Below are 21,451 nucleotides of genomic sequence, written 5' to 3'. Positions count from 1 at the left end.
TACTTCAGCTTTGTCAGACACAATCACAGCAACTGACTGGAGAGGCAAGAGAAAGAGCTATTAAAACCAAGTTGCACATTCAGGTCATACAAAATGACTATTTTATTCACAAGCCTTTTAGTTTCACACTATGCCCTCCACGCAAGGAGAAAATACATTGCTCCCGCAGGTGCTGTCACTGCCATAATTTTGGGGGTTTTGACAACAGAATGGCCAATGCAGTGCCAGGCAGGCTGGCAATGATGGGACTCACCCTTCTTAGTGAGACTTCAGTCTCATGGTGATTATGGAGATCTGGTGGGATAGTTCCCATAGCGGAATGCTGCCATGAAGGGCTACATGCTGTTCAGGAGAAACAGCCCAGGAAGGCACAGTGGCGGAGTTGCCCTCTCTGTGAGGCAACACTTGGAATGTATCGAGCTCTGTCTCAGGGTGGATGATGAGCCAGTCGAGAGCTCATGGGTCAGGATAAAAGGGGAGACTAGGAAGGGTGACACTCTGTAGGTGTTTGCTCCAGGCTGCCTGACCAGGAGGATGAAGTGGGTGAGGCCTCCTACAGGCAACTAAAGCAGCTTCAAAGTCACAGGCCCTGGTTTGTGCATCCTGACATCTGCTGGAAAGCTACACAGCAAAGCACAAACAGGCCAGGAGGTTCCTGGAAATCACTGATGACAACTTCCTGTCACAGACAGTGGAGGATCCCACAAGGAATGTCGTGCAGCTTGACCTTACAGTAACCAACAAGGAAGGCCTTATTAGAGATGAAGGTTGGGCGCAGCCTTGGCTGTAGCGATCATGAGATTGTAGAGTTCAGTATTGAACAAGGAGGTAGTAGAGCAGTGAACAAGATTATGACCATGGACTTCAGATCAGCTAACTTTGGCCTCTTTAGAGATATTCTTGCAAGGATTCCATGGGAGCAGGCCTTGCAGGGAAGTGGGATCCAGGGGAGTTAGTCAATAATCAAGGCTCACTTCCTTCAGGCTCAAGAACAATGCATCCCAGTGAGAAACAAGTCAGGCCAAAGACACAAGAAACCTCTGTGAATGAATTAGGAACTGACATTGCTCAAGGATAAGCAAGAAGTGCACAGCAGATGAAAGTAAGATCAGGCCCCTTGGAGTGAGTTTAGTGAGGTGATCAGGTTAAATAGAAATGAGACTAAAAGGCCAAGGCCCATCTAGAATTAAATCTGGCCAAGCTTGGAAAAGATAATAAAAAGGGCTTCTTCAAAAACATCAATAACAAGAGGAAAACAAAGGATAACGTGGGACTGTTACTAAATGGAGGGGGGATCCTGGTAACAGAGGACACAGAGAAGCCAGAGTTGCTGAACGCCTTCTTTGCATCAATCTTCACTGACAACACCAGCCCTCAGGGGTCTCAGGAGACCAGGGCAAATGAGTGTCAGGGAACACCTAGGCAAACTCGACATCCACAAGTCCATGGGCCCTGACAGGATGCATCCATGGACTGCTGAGAGAGCTGGTGAACACCACAGCAAGGCTGCTCACAATCCCGTTTGGAAGGTCATGGAGATCAGGAGAGGCACCTGAGGGCTGGAAGAAAGCAAACATCACTCCAGTCTTCAAAAAGAGCAAGAACGAAGACACAGGAAACTACCAGCCAGGCAGCCTCACCTCAATCCCTGGAAAGCTGAGGGAGTGTCTCATTCTGTAGGCCATCTCTACCCACATGGGAGACAAGAAGGTGATCAGGAGTAGTCAGCACGGGCTCACTTAAAGTAACTCTTGTTTGACCGGGCTGATTGCCTTCTGTGCAGAAACAACTACCTGGATGGATGAAGGGAGAGCAGTGGATATTTTCTACCTTGACGTCAGCAAGGCTTTTGACACGGTCTCTAAGGAAATCCTCATAGGCAAACTCAAGAAGTGTAAGTTGGATGAGTGGAATGAATTCAGAACTGGCTGAGTGGCAGATCCCAGAGGGTTGTGATCAGTGGTACAGAGTCTGGTTGGAGGTCTGTCACTTGTGGTGTCCCCCAGGGTTCTATACTGGGCCCAGTGTTATTTAATTTGTTCATCAATGGCTTGGATGAGGGGATAGAGTCCCTTCTCAGCAAGTTCACTGCTGACACAATGCTGGGAGGAGAGGCGGATACTTCAGATTGTGCAGCCTTTCAGAGGGACCTGGACAGCTTGGAGAGCTGGGCAGAGAAGAACCTACTGAAATTCAACAAAGGCACGTGCAGGGTCCTGCACAGAAAGACCTGGGGATCCTGGTGGACAACAAGTTGTCTATGAGCCAACAGTGAGCCAAGAAGGCCAATGGTATCCTGGGATACATAAAGAAGAGCACTGCCAGCAGGTCAAGGGAGGTGATCCTGCCCCTCTGCTCAGCCCTGCTGAGGCCACATCTGAAATATTGTGCGCAGTTCTGGAGTCCACAGTACAAGAGAGACATGGAGCTTCTGGAGCAGGTCCAGCGGAAGTTGGTCAAGAGTCTGGAGAATCTCTTATTCTGAGCCTTAAGAAAGGCTGAGGAAGCTGGGCCTATTCAGCCTCAAGAAGATGCAACTATGAGATGACCTCATTAATCTGTATAAATATCTGAAGGGAGGATGTCAAGAGGATGGAGCCAGCCTCTGCTTGGTGGTGCCAAGCAACAGGAAAAGAGGCTACCAGCAGAAATTGATGCACAGGAAGTTCCACCTAAACACAAGCAAGAACTTCTTTACTGAGAGGGTCACCATGCACTGGACCAGATTGCCCAGAGAGGTTGTGGAGTCTCCCTCACTGGAGATATTCAAGAACCATCTGGACACAATCCTGTGCCACGTGTTCTAGGATGACCTTACTTGAGCAGGGAGGTTGGACCAGATGACCCATGTGGTCCCTTCCAACCTGATCCATTCTGTGATTCTGTGAAAACTTATTATTTACAGAGTTGTGCAAAAGACAAAACATAGAGGAGCAATGCCCATACCTGACCATAGTCTGTCCTGAATACGACAACTCCTTCTGCACAGGAATGAACAGTGCTGGGATAATGCTGATTATTTTCTCGCAGCCAGACCCGAGACCCCTGCAATAAGAAAAACAGAGTTATAGATGGCATAACAGAAAAACTGAAAGAAGAATTTCACTCACTATTTTTCTCTGGAAATACTTACAAGTAATAGGAGAGAAAGTGAAAGCGAAATCCAAATAAGCAAATGAAAAAAAATAAAATAATCTCTTAGCAAGTATTTGTTAGTGTCTACTCGATCAGTAAACACAGGAGAACTACACAGAAGAGCCTTTTTTTTTTAACAAATTCCTAAATGCTGGCAAGAGCAGCTGGAGCCAATGCTCTGATTCTCAGAGTCATGTGCCTCATGTTAGCACAAGTAAAATTACAGAGCGGTGTTTGAATTTACACACAGTTTAAAAGATCCGCCCCAAAGCCAGCTGGCTCCCTACCTGTTTATTTTCAACCTCAGTCAGACACTCCCAGCACTTCTATCTTTCACCTTTTTTCTAAACTACTTTGCCCTTTATATGGTTCTCCTCGCTTGGCTGCACAACAATGCAGAGGATTAAAATAAAAAAAACAACCAGCAGCAAGCAAGGTTATAAAGAACTGATATCAGCTATGAAGGCATTGGAGACACTATCAGTCAGACACCTAAGTCAGTCTAGTAGAGCAGGTAGAGCTTTATGATGCATCTACCACCTGCCTGGTAGATGCAGCAGTAAGAAAACAGAAGTATCCAGCACTGAAAACAAGGGAGGAAGACCACAGCTGAAGCTGCAGCTGCAGGAAAAGCCATCCTGAGTGAGAGCCATCCGAGTTGCTCCTGCATAGGAGAAGACTTTAGCTGGCATGAAAACACTGAGCAGCAGCGACCCACGGCCTAATTTCCAACCCAAATTATACTCCTGCTCTCTTCAGACATCTGGCTCCATATCAGAACAACAGTACTTTAGTGGCATTCAGCAAACAGAGATTTTTTTTCACCACCGGAACAGTCAAATATCCTCCTAAAGAAAAAGTAAAGAGCTGGTAGGAAAGTGCTGGGATATACTCTGACAATCATAAGGTTTGGGAGTGCAATCACAGAAAAAAAACCCAATTAAAATAATTTTGAATGCTAGCATCCAAAGGCTGTCCTTGCCTGAATTTTCACACAGAGAAACCAGACACAGAGTCTTTTTAAGATGGAGGGGGTGCAGTCCTGATTAATAATCAAGACAAATACAGATTTTTATTCTGTTGCATATTTAAGGTGAGTGGCCCGTGAGCTTACCATGGACTTCAGCCACATTACAAGTTACATATGCTTTAGATAATGTTGAATAAACATTATTCTTCTTTCTGTGATGGGACAATAGCAGCACTGAGACAAAATAGTACTCATGGAGAATTTAAAAACTCTTGCTGTTTGGTTTCTCTAAATGGGAAGAGCTCACCTGGACACTGAGGACAAGGCAAGAGCATTCATCTTTATTTTTTCCCACTGCATCTTTTCACAACTACAAGGTTGTCCAGCTCCCAGAAAATTTTTACTTCACTGGTCTTTTCTGCCTCAACCTAATAATCCCACAGAAGCAAGGCACAGCAAAGAGTCATAGTTCGGTTCACAAATTGCAAGGGATTTAATCATGGTGGTTACTGTCACCATCAAGCTCTGGAGACCTGATGGCTTGAGGGGTGGATGCATGTACTACCATCACTCGAAGCAGCAAAGGGAATTTGGTGCCAGCCTTCCCCCACACAGAGAAATACTTTTGCCAGACTGCTGCTGGGCACTAAGGGTCTGTACTGGTCAGTCTCCACCACCTGTCTCCTTCTACAGGAGCTCAATCCACCTAAATGCAGACATAAACAGCAAAAAAAACCTATCTGTCAAAACGCAGTCAAATACTTCAAGTGCTTCAGGACAACCAAACCCCTGTTATTCAACTGGTTTATTATTTGCCAGCATCTCAGAAGCTCGAGTAATGTGAAGTTTATGCTTTCAAGAGCAATGAAAAGCTTATAAACATTAAGCCACAACAAAATTTGCCAAAACCTCAGCATTGAAAATAGCCTCTGAGGAGGAGGAGAATGTTTTCCATCTTGGAATTAAATAATTAACGCTGCAAATTTTTTTTCTGGCTATGAAGGGGAAAAGAAGGGGCCTGCACAGAAGCCTTCACTTGATTGGACTAGTGCTATAATAGTTTTAAAGCAGGGAAAGGGGTTGATTTAAACAAATGTACATTGTTAGGGGTCAATAGCTCCTATTCAAAGGAGGCTGGAACAATGCAGTTCACAAAGCCAGAGGCATCTGGAATGCAAATACAACATGTTCCCTGGCAAGGTAGCTCTACAATGAAGTGTCTGTCCATGGGCCTTTCCCTCTGGGTGGGGGCAAAACACAAAGCTCTTGGCAAGAGATACCTTGCCAACTGTGTGAGCTCCAGCCACTGATCCAGCTGCCATCCCTCTGCAGTGCATTAGCCATGCACCAATGACAAAATCTTCACCAGTGCTTAATTTATGGACAAGACTTGGCATACAGGATCCACCTGAGGAAGGACTCCTCTCAATGCACATGGTGGCTACATTGACCTCAGCCTCTTTCTCACGAAGCCGGGTGTCTTGGGTTACTCCCGAGCTCCTGGACAAGCCAGCCTTCTGTGGTAAGAGGGCAAACAAAGCCATGGAGCACTAACTACAGCCCAGTGTTTTTTTATTTCCATGAAGTAAGGCTGTAAAAATACTTGGAATAGTGTTTGTAGAAGAACAGCCATATGCCATCATTCCCGTAGCAAATAAATTTCTCCTGACTGCAAAACTGAAAGGAAATAGCTTTGCAGATCTCACAGCTGCAAGACCACCTGGAGAAGTCCTGGGTCCTCCTACCTCACAGATTTTGCTGCTGAAAATGCAAACACTACTTCCTGTCTTCCTCAGTATTCTGTTCTTGGAGATGACAAAAATCCATTATTTTTTACTTTCTATTGGATACGTATGCTGAAAATCACAAAATTAATGAAGAACTTTACCTCAAGTAAAATGGTGTCGTATTCTTTACAAAACTAATTAACAAGTTAGATTTTGTATGCTGAATAAAATAACTGCACATTAATTACATTTCATATACATATATGTCATATATATGTCATATCTATGAAAAAGCAGATACTGCGTAACAACCGTGTTCTCATCTCAGTGCAAATGCTATTCATTCACACCTTATAATGTGAAATCCAGTCGACACATCAATGCAGTTGATTCAAAACAGTTAAAACTGCTTTACATTAAGAGCAATGAATGTAGGTTATGCTGCATCTGCATTCAAAAAGCACATCACTATTAAGGCTTGGCAAAGCAAAAAGGAACAATAGTCAATATGTATTTAGAGAACCTTTTGTTTATGCACCTCAGCAGCTTGGCTCCAAATACAAAGTCTGAGAGACAGGAAGATATGTTATTAACTAGGTCAAGCAGGACATAGATTTTTAATGCAAAAGATAACCAAAACCACATTCATCTTCATTCCTTCTCTTTCCTAAGTCACAAACCAATGATTATTAAGGAGGGGCCACAAAAAGAAAGAAGTCATCAAGAAAAAGACCACAACTTTGCTAGTTTCATATTAATAGTCAGTTATTGTTCTGAAAACTCACCCTTCCCTGTTGGCCTTGGCTACTGAAAACTCTTAAATTTAGGTACCCAAAAACCTTAACATATTAAGTGCCTGGCCAGACTACTCAGTGGAAAGTTCACTGGAAGCTGAATATCCCTCATTGACTTCAGTTCCTATATGAACCATTCAGCCTCTTGAGCAGAAAACCAGACCTGTTCTTCCGTATCTAAGTCCAGGGAAACAAGCAGTAATGGCCATTTGTCTGATGTATTGCTCTTTAATTCAGAATGTAGGTCTAGACGCCCTCCTTTGCACTGCCTGGCTTCCCTGGTGCTGCTTTCCATCAACAAAAGGCTTCCAGAAGAGCTGGTCATCAGTGGTGGCTGAGTATGGGAACTACTATAAAGGTCTGTGGTTGCTACTGCCACATGACGTACAAAAGGGAAATAAATGGACACTCCAGAAATTGCTCCAAGGCAGTGCCACCAACAGGCTCCACTTCTCAACAGCCAGGCTACCCCTCCCTGCCAACAGTCAGAATCAGCAGTGTTTATTCAGGGATGATAGGGTGGGAAGGGATGGACAGAGTTACAGTGAAGGACTAGTTGAACCCTGTACATAGTGAGAGAAAGCACAACTTTGTAAGTTTATTTGAAAATGCAATCTAAATTTCAGTTCCTTAAACTCAACTTCATGAACTGATTATCTACATATATCAAGGCATATACTTAATCCATCTTAATGGGGTAAAATTACTTTTCAAACCCTTACACTAGTATTCACAATTTCCTCCGAAAACACTCAGGGGTAAAATACTAACACCTTCCTCTCAACAAATTTAGTTCTGCCTCTTGAACAATACTGTTTTGCTTTCCTGTTTTAAAGCAGAACAAAGCCATGAAGATGTTTCCATGGGATATAAGGCCAGTTCTGGGGGGGTTCGTTTCCTACAGAACAAAATATCCTTGAAAATGAGATGTTTCTGTTATCTGTCAATCCCCCACATCAGATCAAAGCACCAGCTCTCCTGCTCCTGCAGTCTGTGCAACAGCTGCTGATTAACCTTGAACAGGCTCCATCTCCTTCTGTTTCAGTAACTGGAGATAGCACAGAGCTAGTGACGGTATACTACTTTAAAAACAAGAAACTGGATTAAAATATATATTATTACTGACTTGAAAGGGAACCAGAATAAATTTGTACCTTCCTCAGCCCTTTGAAGGCACTAGCACTTCTTATAAGACCACTGCTTCATATAAGATAGTATTTTTTATATAAATTAAAAAAAAAAAAACCAAAAAAACCCACAAAACATAAACAACAGCACAAAAATTTTTATCTTCCAGTTATGCCCAACACAAACAGCACACAGACACTACCCTCAATATACGCAGGTGGACAAGCATGTTCATCTGCTGTTGCTGTTGAGTGTGAAGACACCCATCACTAATAGACCTCACTCAAAAGCCAAAAGGCAATTCCATCAAAAAGCAACTGCACTTCTCTGCTAGAGCTCTGAAGATGTGGTTTCCAGTTCTTGAGGCCAACAGATTTCCGCAAAGCTAGGAAGCAGCAACTTTATCATGCGCTCAAAAGCAAACCCAACAAGAAGATACCATCAAGTCTTTTTGGAAGAGTTACTAGTATTGCTACAGTCTGAGTTAGGACTTTCATGAGAGATTCAGCAAACCTGTTTTGACAAGTTTAGCAAAATACCTTTTTTCACTTTCAAGATTGCCTAACCCATACCCTGGCATCATGGCTGCAAAAACATGACAGTGCAGGACTTTGGAAAGCCTATTGCCATTATTGGTTGTGGTCAAGTTAGGCTGCTAGCAGACAACAGCTTCTTCTCATGCCTGCAAATGTAGGTGAATAAATAACACTTTCTGTGCAGTCGAGACAATGGCATTTCTGATTAATTCTGAAATTAAAAATCATTGCTCTAAGTATTACTTGGCAACTGACCATGAATAGAACTGCAAAAATGAGGAAGCAGGGAAACACATACAGCAACTTTTCTCTATCTACTGGATCTACAGTTTCAGGTCCCACTTTACATCATCATCATCGTCATCGGGTATCACAGACTTTCTTGGCTTAAAGCACTGCCTCCACCACTCTCCTTGCTCCACTTTAGCTTGGAAGGAGGAGGCAGGTTTTAATCTGTTAAAATTCAGTAAGGAAGATAAGTAATTCAAAAAGACAACATGTAGGTGAGGAGAAGTAAGAGGAGACAGCTACTGATGACATCAGTGAGATATAGGGAGTACATGGCGAAAAGAGCTTGGGGCAACTGTACATCTTTCCCTCAGGGTCTGCATCAGGGCAGGGGGTAGCAGTGGGCAGGCAAATGACAGACATCCTGGCATATTCATGTTCATCTTAAAAGTAGCACATCATTCTCTCTCCTTATTTGAATTCTTGAAGAGGAATATATCATACATTCAAAAACCCCTTAAAATTTATCCTGAGAATCAAACCAGCTCTAACTCTGCCTCCACAGATTTCAATAGGAGTTGCAGTTCCATCTTTGTTGACAGCATGGTTTTGTCAAGCACTCATATTTTTTTCAGAAACATTTTTTTCAGACTCATTTTTTAATTAATTGCAGTCATGACCACAAATGCAAAAACACATGAACAAAACAACAGCAACAAAAAAACCCCAACAACAAAGCCAAACACAAGAATTCCAACAGGTATTTTAAGGAGCACAGCACTGAGGAAGGGCAGTGTGCAAGAAAGCAGCAGGGGAAGAGAGACTCTCCACTAAGAACCGCTCACCAAAGCCTACAGCAATGCAGGAGTAGTTGTCCCAGCACGACTGCCCAAACAAGCCAATTTCAATCATCACTAGCTTCTGCTTACATACTCTTTGCCACATCATCTAGTCAGCTCTTACACTGCTGTGCAGCTCTACCAGTGACTCAGGGAAAAGGAGAAGAGTCTGCCAAAAAGCCTGTAGCTCATCCACCATGACTGGTTGTGCCTGGCAGTCCCCAGTCCAAAAGCTGCCAGCTTGGCAATGTTTTTCTTATGCTACATGACATGCTTATAAACTCACATCAAGGGGAAGAAGGATTTTTAAGTCCACATGTGTGAGAAGTCATGCTATCATTCTCTTCTTCCCTGCTTAAGCTGCCCTCTTGGGACTGGGGTTTCAAAGAGTGATGAGGCAAAGCAATGGTAGAAATTTCTTCACTACCCTCCTTGTTGGGGCTCAGCCACGCAGCTTCACTCTTCCTCAGAAACTTTGCCCTTAAAAACTCCCAGGTACCACATTGTTCTCTGCCACAGGTTGCTAACCATCTCAAAACCACTTTGCACAAGTTTTGTAAAACACCCAAGCAATTTTTTCCACCTTCCTCTCACCCCTCCTGTCTGGACACAGAGCAAAGGCCAGGCAAGGCGACTCACGAGCACCAGTCACGGGGCATGGGAGAGACCAACCATTCTGAAACAAAGTTTAGTTTGAGACTGAACTTGAGATATGTTTCTCATTAACTGTCTGTAAAGCCCAAGTAGAGTCTTGTTTGCAAAATACAAGCTTCTGCTTCCAAACATACATGTTCAGCCTGATTTCAAAACATTTTATTTAGGAGGAACATCCTGAGTACTTCAAAGCTGATTAAGTGGAAAAAGAAAAAACATTCGTTTTGGCACATTTGTTCTGAAGAGAAGCATTTACCATTTACCTTCATGAGACATTAGGATTTTCATTAGGTTCATTGGTCAAGCACTGTTCAGTTCCTAACACTGTTCTCTACGTACCTGGATATGGAATTTAGAAGAAGATGCAGTACGAAACAACTATATAGTAGTACTAGCTCTTGCACAGATGCTAGTTGTGCTACACAAGCCTGGACATGCCCTTGTCTAGGAGGGCAGTATTGTGATTCAGCCTGATTTGAATTTGCAAAGCAGATGAAATTTCTGATCAATATACATTTTCTACCTTTGAACACTCTTTGTCAACTATCTCATTTTATTCTGGTAGTATTTACCAAAGGCTTCTTGCATCAAGAAGCATCACTGATACAACACCAGTGTTGCACCTAAAAGCAAGCAGGAGGAATTGCATTTAGCAAGGCAAGGACTATTCCTGGCTTCTAGGAAGCTCAGTGTTCCCTTTTTCTTTTTTTCCTTTCTCATGCCAAAGCAGCAGCCAATTCCAGGAAAGTATACCTTTACTCAAGTGGGATTCTGGTGTGAAAAAACTAATCCATATTAAACAGCAGACTGTGTAAAGTAACAAGCATACTTAAAAATTATTCCCAAGAATAGTACCACAGCTTTCACTTTTCAATTTACTGTCATAGAAGCACAAAAGGTTCCACTTTAGTTTTATATTCCATATTGTCAGTTTTCATGATACTTTTACAGGTCTGAAAACATTAGAGGGATTTTTTGTAGTTTGTTTATGTCTCCCTGTAACTCAAAAATATCAGTTTACAAATGAATAATTTTTGTGGGTTGAAGTAGGGATGGGCAAGCAAGGAAAGTATTTCCAGACTCAACTGTTGCAAAAAACAGCTGTAAGATCTGAGCCAGAAGACAAAAGCAAACTGACCCACCCAGACCACATTCTTTGTAAGTGGGTTGGGGTATTTTCCCTCCCCTCTTCTTCCAAGCTCCATATTTGCTTGAAATTAAAACTCAGGAATTTTGGAGAGACACAGTTCACACTTTGGTGTGATAAGACTTAGCAAAACTTTATTCCAAGACTAAGAAAGTAAGTGTGAAAAGGAGTAAGGAAAGAGAATAATGGACCACAGTTCTTTCATTCTTTTATTAATAGAAACACTGATTATTGAAAACGGGAGAATCTTAAATGTCAGGTCGTAAGTTTTTTTGCAAAGTTGTATTGATCCCCTACATTGAATTTACAGTTGATGACTCAGTATGCTTCATCTCACTTGGCAGCTTTGCTTTCACAATATGATCACTACATATCTCTCTCTTGCCACAGGGACACAAGTATTAAAAGTATGTATTTACACTGAATTATTTCTTTACATTGGTAGTTCATGCTTCAGTTTGTGTGGGGTTTTGGGGTTTTTTGGTTTTTTGGTTTTTTTTTTTGTTTGGAAGGGTTTTTTGTTGGGTTTATTCTGTTTTTTTGTTGTTGGTTGGTTGTTTTTTTTGTTTTTTTCAAATCAAATTTTGGCAATCTATATGGAGTTTGCCCTACAAAAACCAGAACCCTTTGCTAACTTTGCCTACCTGTGATGTCCTTCAGATGTCAATAGGACCCTGAATATAGGCAAACATCTGTAGAACAAGGACTTACTATGGTTAATACCCAATAGAGTACAGAAACCGGGAGAAACAGATGAAAAACACAGTTGGTAAATTAGGATGTGCTGTTGGACCTGTACAGTAGCCTTTTCAACAAGCATTTCAGCCTTGCCTTTCTGAAGCCCATGTGGCCGCTCTGACCTCTTGCTGAGGAACAAATCCCAGCTACACTTTGACCGCAGGCAGTTGAGAGGTTTGGGCTGCTCAGACCTTGGCAGTCGGAGCTCAGGTCCTCCATTCCCATGAGCCACAGCGACTCACCGAGCAGCTTCCTGCTCCATCCTGTTTATACACCCTGCTACAAACCAGGGGCAGGATTCAGGACAAGCACCTCTTCACAACAACAGCTCCAACAGGTGAGACACTTGGGCAGCACAGCAGCCTGCCCCACACATGTGTGGTCCCTCAGGGCAGGCACAAGGCAGCGCCCCACAGCTCAAAGGCACGATCAGCAGCCCAGGGAAGCTTGCTGAAGATTAAACACGTCATGTCTACACCTAGCCAGGAAAATGTGGGTTTCTGGCCTGCAGCAAGTGGGTAGCAGCAGCACTGAGGCTCATTTGGGAAGCTTGGGCAGACATTATCAAGCCTTGGGTAGACATTATCAGGCTTGCAGCATCATACAGAACGGGTCCAACATGGGTTACAAAACAACTTGAGGTGGTGGGGAACCAGGACCACATTCTCAGGACCTAATCATCCTTAAAAATTAAATAAATTTAAAAACTAAAAATCCAGCAGGTAAGCAGGAGGGGAATCACACTCCTCTACATCTGAAGCCCACTGTGCTGCCTGACTTCTAGAAGCAGGTTTGGAAAATAGGATGACACCTTTGCCAGGGCATGGATGTCCAACTGAATGGCAGGCAACACAGCATCCTCTGTGCTCTCCCTCCTTGCCTTTCATGCTTCAGATGAACACTGGAAGAGCCAACACTGCCACCAAAGTCCTAAGCTGGAAGGCTAATGTTAGCAACTTCCCACACTAATTTGTACACTGCAAACCACAATAATCACTGAGGAGCTCCAAATTGCCTGCCTGGAGATCACCTGATGAAAACACAACCAATTAAGCAAAACATAATGGCACACTTTATCATTAGAGGGCAGAGCACTGGCTTATTCCCATGCACCCGAGGCAGAAAGGCTGGCGAGCGCAGCGCACGCTCCCGGGGAGCACGGGGGATGCAGAGGTGCATTGCCGTGCGTGCTGAGCACTGCCTGGGCTCAGCCTGGTTCCTCACACAGAACATGTGTGACCAGCCTCACTGTGGGAAAGGTTTTGTAACTCAGAAGGACGTGTGCACTTTTTATGGTGCGTAATATCTGATGCCTTTTGCCCTCTGACTTTCTGGAGCTCACTGCCTTGCATGTAGCAATGAAATGCACATCTTAAAAACCAAAAGCAAGCAGGCAACAGAGTTTTAATGAAATCCCAGCAGTTTATGAAAGCGTTCACAACACACTAACTAATGGGTATTGTACTTCTACACAGAAAAGGGCAAGATTGTTTGCTGGAGGGTTATGGAAGCTTTAGTCAACAGAACAGAACTAGGTACCTCAGTAAAAGAGTAATCTGGGAAACACTGTTTAAATAGATTTTCTCTATTTTTAGAAGAGAGGGAGTGGTGGGAAACGAGTTGAAGGGTGACCCTCACTTAGAGTCCCCAGCACACCTGTGAGGAGACACACAAGTCCACACACATATGAAAAAGAAAGTTTATTCCACTTTCCATTTATTTTAGAATTAATTCACACTTCTAGCATCTGGAAAAAAGATGCTAAGAGGACTCTCTGAAATTATTGCACCTACCTACAGTCCTGAAGAGTGTCCTTTCTTCCACTTACCTAAATCATCTTTTGTTTTCTCCTGCCTATCCTGATCAGCATTTTGGGATGCCTGGGAGGAAACACTCCCTGAGACTTTGGTGGACACTTCTGTTGGGCCTGGAGCAGACAGGAGAACTGCTATCTCTTCCCATCTCCTCCTTCTCCAGTGATTACCTCCTTCCCTTCCTTCCCAGGTCAGGAACCCAAAAAAGACTCCCAACAAATTTTAGAACCCAGCCATGAACAGAGATGTAAAACACGTAAGATTTGATTACTGTTGTCTTTCAATGTATTTCAATTTTCTCTTGAAATATGAAGAGAATGTGTCAAATTGCAAAGGACACAAGCCTATAACCTTAAATAACTTGCTATTTATTTCAAAATTCGTTATTTCTAAGTAGTTTATAAATAGGATCTACCCTACCGACCCTAAAACAAGCACAAAGGTGTCAGTAAATATGAAATAGCTTCTTATGAGTTACTTCTCAAACCGATGATCATATGTTTTTAAACAAAAATAAATTGCAACAGGCAGTTAAAAAACACCTAATTCACTTCACCAACACACAGGACAAGGAAAATTAGGTGGCAGTAGTGGAAGAGAAATTTAATCCCAGCCCAGTCTCTTTCTCAGCTGTTGCACAGTATGAGTAGAAGACTGTCAATCAGGGCTAATCTCCACTTTCCCAGAGGCAATGTGATACCAAAGCAGGCTGCACAGGTGGCATTTCACACCACTGTAATACAAGCAGAAGGTGCAACTTAGTACAAAAGAGAGTTTGGGATCCATATTGAAGGAAAATTTAGCAATAAAGTTCATATAGTGGGTAAAGTTAGAAATTCATGAAGTTCAGATAAAAGGCAGCATTTCCTGCATGCACTTTGAACACTTCCGCATTTTATCAACTTTAAACTTCTCTCAGAAACAAGATGATGCTTTGCAAGGCTTCTCACTGCAGAGCCTGGTCACTGCTGATGAATACCAATGGTATGCAGCAGTTGCAAGGTAAAAAGGCAGCCTGGAACACTGCATTCATTATAGTCAGCCGCTCAAGGTCACAACCCTCTGGAAAGCAATCTCCTGCTTTTTTGCTTACTCCACTTCTCCCTGACCAGATACATTTCCTTGCAGTAATACTACCCTTATTAGGGTATCTGTTTAGACTCTTCTGCACTTGTGCAACTATAAAATGAAACATCTACAGGGCAAGTCAGCAGAGTCACTATGGCAAGTCATTATTGCTTTTACTGGCATTTTTCCTACATAGTAATTTTAAAAAAATTTACTCCTTTGAAGCTCATTCACTACTGAACTGTCAGAAGGGAACACCTTTAGTAGGAAACACAGAAACAGAGCATGTATTTTATATGAGCAAACCTTCTTTCCTCCTGTCATAGACACTTGCACATCACACGCTGGACAGAACCCTGTAATTGCCTATTGTTCTGTCTCATCCATAGACAAACCCCCAAGGCAGGTCATACAAAGCAGCTCACAGGTTCCTTGGATGTGCAGTGACACACCTTTCCTCATGGCTTGCAGCACCTTTCCAAAGCAGCTTAAACTGTACACCCCACCTTTCAACAGAAAGGTGCGGCACGTTTCCTCATTTGCAGGCACACCTAGAGATCTGACGCATTCCCATTCTGCATCCTTGTTTCCATGACAGGGACAGACATCTACTGTATGACTCTGTATTTGAATGTTTTTTTTTCTTTCTTTCTTCAATGCATGTTTACAAAAGCTGGTAATTGTCTAAAGGAAAAATGACTACCTCAACCTAGTGCTTGTGTCAGGAGCAGGAGAAGCAGAAACACAGAGAAGTTGCTTCTGTAATTTTGTTTGCTCACATGCGTGTTTTCCTGTGCAGCAGGCTGCAGAAGATTTAATCCAAAACTAAACCACAAAGCAATTAGAAGAGCTTAACCAAACAGAAGTGATTTAAAGCATTACCCCCTGACAAAATAGGCATTTATCTCAAAGATAACCAGGAGTAAGGAAATGCATCTGGGTCCAGACTCTCTTCTAGTTTACTACGTCCAGCACGCAAAAGCATAAAAAACCCAGGGCTGAACAGCTACATGCCTGTCAGCAGGCAAAGGACCTCCTTAGCCAAATGATTTTGACTATACACTGTAATCTCCTAGAGATGCACCATTCATACATCAAGGTGGGAACCCTTTGCAGCTAAGCTCTTCCCATTAGCCAAGGGGATTAGCTCAAGCAAGCAGTGAATGATTGCTGCAACAGAGAGGAAGAATTTTCTCCCCCCATTTCTCCAGGATCAGGTCTGAAATAAGATCACACCCTTTACTAACGGATGTGACCTACTTGGGTCAAGACACCAAACTCAAGCAGGGAGGAGATCCCACTCCCTTCACACAAACACCTGCCAGCTGTGACTGACAGTCCCATTTTGCCCAGCCTGGAACAGTCTGCAAGTGCCAGCTGTGGAAAGCTGTGCTTCCCCAGATTAGAAAAACTGATGCAAGACCAGAGGAAGGGCTGGCAAGAACACAGCTGCTTTGAGACAGAGATATATGAGACAAAGAACAGCCATGAAGATGACTCGGGAGTATGGAGCAACTCTCCTATGAAGACAGAGAGTTGGGGTTGTTTAGGCTGGAGAAGAGAAGGCTCCAGGAAGACCTTTTTATGGTCTTCCAGTACCCAAAAGGGGCCTACAAGAAAGATGGAAAAAGACTTTTTAAAAGAGCATGTAGTGTAAGCACAAGGAGGAATGGCTTTAAACTGAGAGGGCATGTTTACATTAAATGTAAGGAAGGAATTCTTTACTGTGAGGTTGTCCAGAGAACCTGTGGATGCCCCCTGCCTGGAGGTGTTCAAGGATGGGTTGGATGGGACTCCAAGCAACCTGGTCTACTGAAAGGTGTCCCTGCCTGGGGAAGGGAATGGCACATGCAGAGGATGGTGGGAATTAAATGATTTTTAAGGTCCATTCCATCCCAGAAAATTCTATGACTCTATGATACTCAAAACTGAAATTCAGCAGTCTTTAAGGCTGGTGAAAGTAACGAAACGAAAGCAGAGATGTAGGGGGTGTGACACATTTGCTTATGAAGCAGAAGTATCTTTCTGGTGAGCCCAGCATGTACCAACAGGCACGGGATCAAGCTGCTGGCAAGAGCTAGCAAGAATATAGCCAAGAGCAAGCTTCTCTTTCCACTCTAGACATCTTGTCTTCAAGAAGTAGTTGTATTCCAATATACATTATCCAATACCTCAGACTACCCACAGACTAACATAAAATTACAGAATCATTTAGCTTGGGAAAGACCTCTGAGATCATTGATCACTCAAGCACATCCCTAAGTGTCACGTCTACACATATTTTAAATACCTCCAGGGATGGTGATTCCATCACCTCCCTTGGCATCCTGATCCAAAACTTGACAACACTCTTGGTGAAGAAGTTTTTGCTAATTTCCAATCTAGACCTTCCCAGGTGCAACGTGAGGCTGTGTCCTCTTGTCCCATCATTTGTTACTTGTGAGGAGGGACCAACCCTACCCAGCTACCACCTCCTCATGGGTAGTTGTAGAGAGACACCTCTATCAGGCAACAGACAGAAAACACACAGATCACAGAGCAACTTTCAGTCTGACAAAAGCATCATCTTCTCCTACAAGGTAACTGGTCCAGTAGATTTACACATCCCTGCTATACCTCTCCCAGCTTCCCCCCTCACCCTGCCACCCAAAAGGTATGCTGGAAGCTATGAGTCAACACACTGGACAGCAGGTTCTCACGAGCAATCCTCATTGGCCCTAAATCTCAGGGAACCATGACTTTTCTCTTTAGTTACCTCTGAAAGTGCGTCTACTCAGGAGCACAAACCTTTACATGGCAATTCATTTTACTTTGCAATGAATTACATCAACCAACTCCTCTGTAAACAACAGCCTAGACAATTCAATAAATATCTGCTTCTCACAGCGTGGTGCAGTTCCCCAAGTCTGTGAGACCTGGGAGGACTTTGCAAGCTTTCCATCACAAGGATGATGCTTTAAATTATCTATAAAGAAGCTGACTGCACAATAATTTCAAGTCAAATTATCAGTGTGCCTAAATTAAAGAGCAAGTGCAGCACTCAAAATGCAGTATTACTGATTCTTCCCTGCCCAGAGAGGTGCTTTTTCTTAAATAAAAATAAAGTTTAAAATTTAAAAAAAAAAAAAAAAAAAAAAAACACAAAAAACCCAAAACCAAAGCAAAAAAATCCACCAAAAGAAAAAAAACCAAACAACACACAACAAAAAAACCAAACAAAAACCAAAAACCAAACCAAAAAAAAACCCCAAACCCTAAGAGCAGAAGAAATAACCCAAACAAAACTCTAAGCAAATGAGCTTCATCGTATGCCTGCAGAAGCTCAAACTGGGAATTTTCCATGACTGCTTTACACAGTGCTATAAAAATGTATTTAGTTGTACATACTCATAATCAGATTTTTATGGCACAAAAGAATGCAAGTCTAAAACAAACATAAATGCCTTCCTCTGCCTATACACAAGCAGTATCTTTTACTACTTTTCATGCTAATAATAAAGTCACTCCTCATATTACTATGCTGTGAACAAAAAAAACAACCAGCTATTTGTTCTCTTTGGGTGGTGGGTTTTTGTCTTGTTTTGTTGGGATTTTTTAGTAACTCTAAGGTAAAGTGACCTAAACACTACTAAAAAAACAACTTTCCCACAAATGCTGAAGCATGGAATTGTGCAAAGAGAAGCATTTTTGGCTAATTAGTGTAGAACAGAAGAGAATTCAGGAAAACCTCCTTGGTCAGAAAGAGCACATGCTTGATTTCAGCTGATGTGAATGTGACATACACCCAAGAATGAATGATTGCTTCTTCAGCCCAGACCTCCTCTGGGAAAAATGCTCCAATTTGGTCACCCGGAGGGGCACTCATCCCTACTGAATTACTCTCAGAAATGTAATTTCAAAAAAAGGTGAGTATTTTCAAGCATGTTACTAATTATTCATACTGCTTTAGCCAAAATTTTATTTTTACTCTTCAAAAAATAAACACAACAGTCTGTTACCACTAATCTCAGCTGCAAAACAACTGAGAAGCATCTTGCTCATGATTACCAAAAAACCCAGCCTCACAAGACAGTTCTGCTGAAGCTGGTGGCTCAAGCACTCCTGAACTCTAGGAAATAGGAAACACCCAAAAGCCGCTTAGGCTTTATTCCAAATAAATGTTGCAGTAGCAATGCATTCCATCCCTCCACTGCCAGCTCAGTATTAGCTTCCTCCAAGCTTTTGCTTGGCTGGTCAAAAAGACTTGGCCTTAAACAGAACCAATTTTCTTTTTAAAGAAGTCATAAATCATCATCTCAAAGTGGAGCAATAACTTTCTGCTTACCACACATACTACCTCTAACCCGCGATGCAGCATATGAAATACTTCATTCTGCAGACAGGAACAGAGATTTCCTCACCTCTAAGGAAATTAATTTTGAGTCCTCGGAGCTCCATACCATTTTCATGTGCACAGTGGAAAACACTGCAAGCCGCAGGGACTATGTGCCTGCTCCTCCTCCAAGCAAGTCACCCAGACCTTGGCCCCCTGCTTAGCACAGGCGGTAGATCTGGTTTTATTTGCATGGGCGCAAACTCCCAAGGAGGGCAAGAGCCTGATTTATACACTACACCTCTCCACCCAGTGAAAGGGAAAAAACATACTGGAAATGGAAAATGTTGTAGTGACTGGACAACCATGACAAAAGCAGAGTGAAACTTTTGTTGAGGGCTGCAGGACTTTGGCACATGCAGCAATGCAGTTTAAATCACTCAAATCCCACGACGGCATTCACATGACGTCACCTCCCCCCCCCGCTTTGCTCACAAATCACTCTTCCTACAATTTCACTGTTGTTCCAAGTACCAACTTGTCTTTATTTTGAAGAAATCAATATAATTTCATCATAATTCTAGCTGCTTGCTAGTAAGATGAGCACAGCTCAATTCTGGCAGCGTCTTTATCACTGAACATGTGTCTTTTGAAGAGAGCGCCGACACAACATTGTTTTGCTCACATTTTCAGCTCCCTTTCATCTTCAGACAGACACGAGAGTATTTGTTTATGCATAAATGTGACCTTCAGAACCTCTGTGTATATTTTCAGATATACACATGGTTTCACAATGTTCTTTTCTCGTAGGAGTTAAATCCACACCTCATGTTCACATAAGCAAGATCCCATTTGTACAGGATAACTACAGGATCTAGGCCCATAGCTAGAAGTATGAAGAGACACATGCTCCATTTTCATTCCTCCAGATCACATTAAGACCCACCTCAAACATATCCAACTTCCAGAGATGATACACAACTTCAGACAATTTGGAAGAAGCTTGTTCAGGGATTTTTAGCCTAATACGCTGTACAAGTCTTTCCCTCAGATAAAACTTTTTGTCTAAAAATGATTTATGGACACGCTTACAGAAATAGAAGATGTGAATCATTCAGTGGCTCTTCTCTTGCGAAAAAAAAAGCTTCCAGCAGGAGTTTTCCCCAGCAAGTTGATTCTCGAATACTCAAGACTGAGCATGGGCTGGTGATGGATCACCCCGAGTGCACACACATCCACACCCGCTGTTCCCAAGGCAGCTGCATGAGTAACAAAGACCATGCTGTGCCACAGGTGTGGAACACTGCTTGCCCTGTAAAGCACAGTTACTGCTTTACACAGTAATGTGTAACGTCACATGCAACTTCTTCCTGCTCATCTGGAGGAAAGAGCAATGTCCAATTCTTTTTTAAGTCTATTTTCTGTACCATGTTTCCAACTTGGGATTTTTACTCCTAACAGCAGCTCTCATGATACCATCTGTCCCTGAAGGACAAAGGCTGATGTGTAATTACTCCTATCCAGCCCTGAGGCAATTCTATTTCATTGGTAGAGGTACGAACTACATGGCACCCTCTCCTTTACTCCCAACTTCATACACTACTCTGCTCCCTCTCCAATAAATTAAAGGAAACATAATTGAACTCAGTCTTCTCTGTGACAGCATGGTAGCAGTATTTGTACTCTTTTGGACAGTTTCCTAAAAAGCCAAAAAATCTCCTCTGGGTCTTTAAAGGCACCACAGGAAAATATTTTTCCATCAGTACATGCCATGCCCTGTATCGGTAAGGAGACAGCATGGCAGCTTCATTAAAAGAAATAAAGTAGAAATAAAAAACTGATTTCTGTCTTTCCAAGGACATGTCTGCAATAAAAGCAGCTCTACAGTCAATGTACAAATGAATGCAACAACGATCCTGAGATGGGTTAAAAAGCAGTGGTAAGTTAGACAAGTCACCTGCTAACAGAGACATGATTGTGGCAGAGGCCTCCTGCCCTCATCCCTGACAGGAGGCCACGCCACCCACTGCTGCCCACCTGGGAGCTACGGCAGCAACGCACAGGGGCCCCGCAATGTGCACTGCAGTGAGTGGGACAGCAGGTTTGCAGAAGCTGTGCTCAGACCATGGTCCCTGCTACTTGAATATAACTTGTACCAAGATCAGCAGTAGTTACCTCATGGATTTTAATCATTTTTTCCTGGTTACTGTTAAGTGGATTTTTGGGAGTTTCCTGAGTTCCAACAGATACAGTGTTCACAGACTCACAGACAGGTTTACGTTGGAATGGACCTTTAAAGATTATCTAGTTCGACCTTCCCTGTCACAGTTAGGGACATCTTTTCCTAAATGTTTATTAACT

The 21,451-nt window shown here is 42.8% G+C and overlaps 1 pseudogene; it reads left to right on the top strand.

Moving 5' to 3' along the window:
• Positions 1-327: 327 nt before the first annotated feature.
• The window catches only part of LOC108447755, a 24,380-nt pseudogene continuing 3,256 nt past the window's right edge, over positions 328-21,451 (top strand).

This window comes from Corvus brachyrhynchos, unplaced genomic scaffold (assembly GCF_000691975.1).
Source record: "Corvus brachyrhynchos isolate BGI_N302 unplaced genomic scaffold, ASM69197v1 scaffold23, whole genome shotgun sequence".
NCBI lineage: Eukaryota > Metazoa > Chordata > Aves > Passeriformes > Corvidae > Corvus > Corvus brachyrhynchos.
The sequence above is the reverse complement of the archived record's forward strand: the minus strand, read 5'-3'. Positions and strand labels throughout refer to the sequence as shown.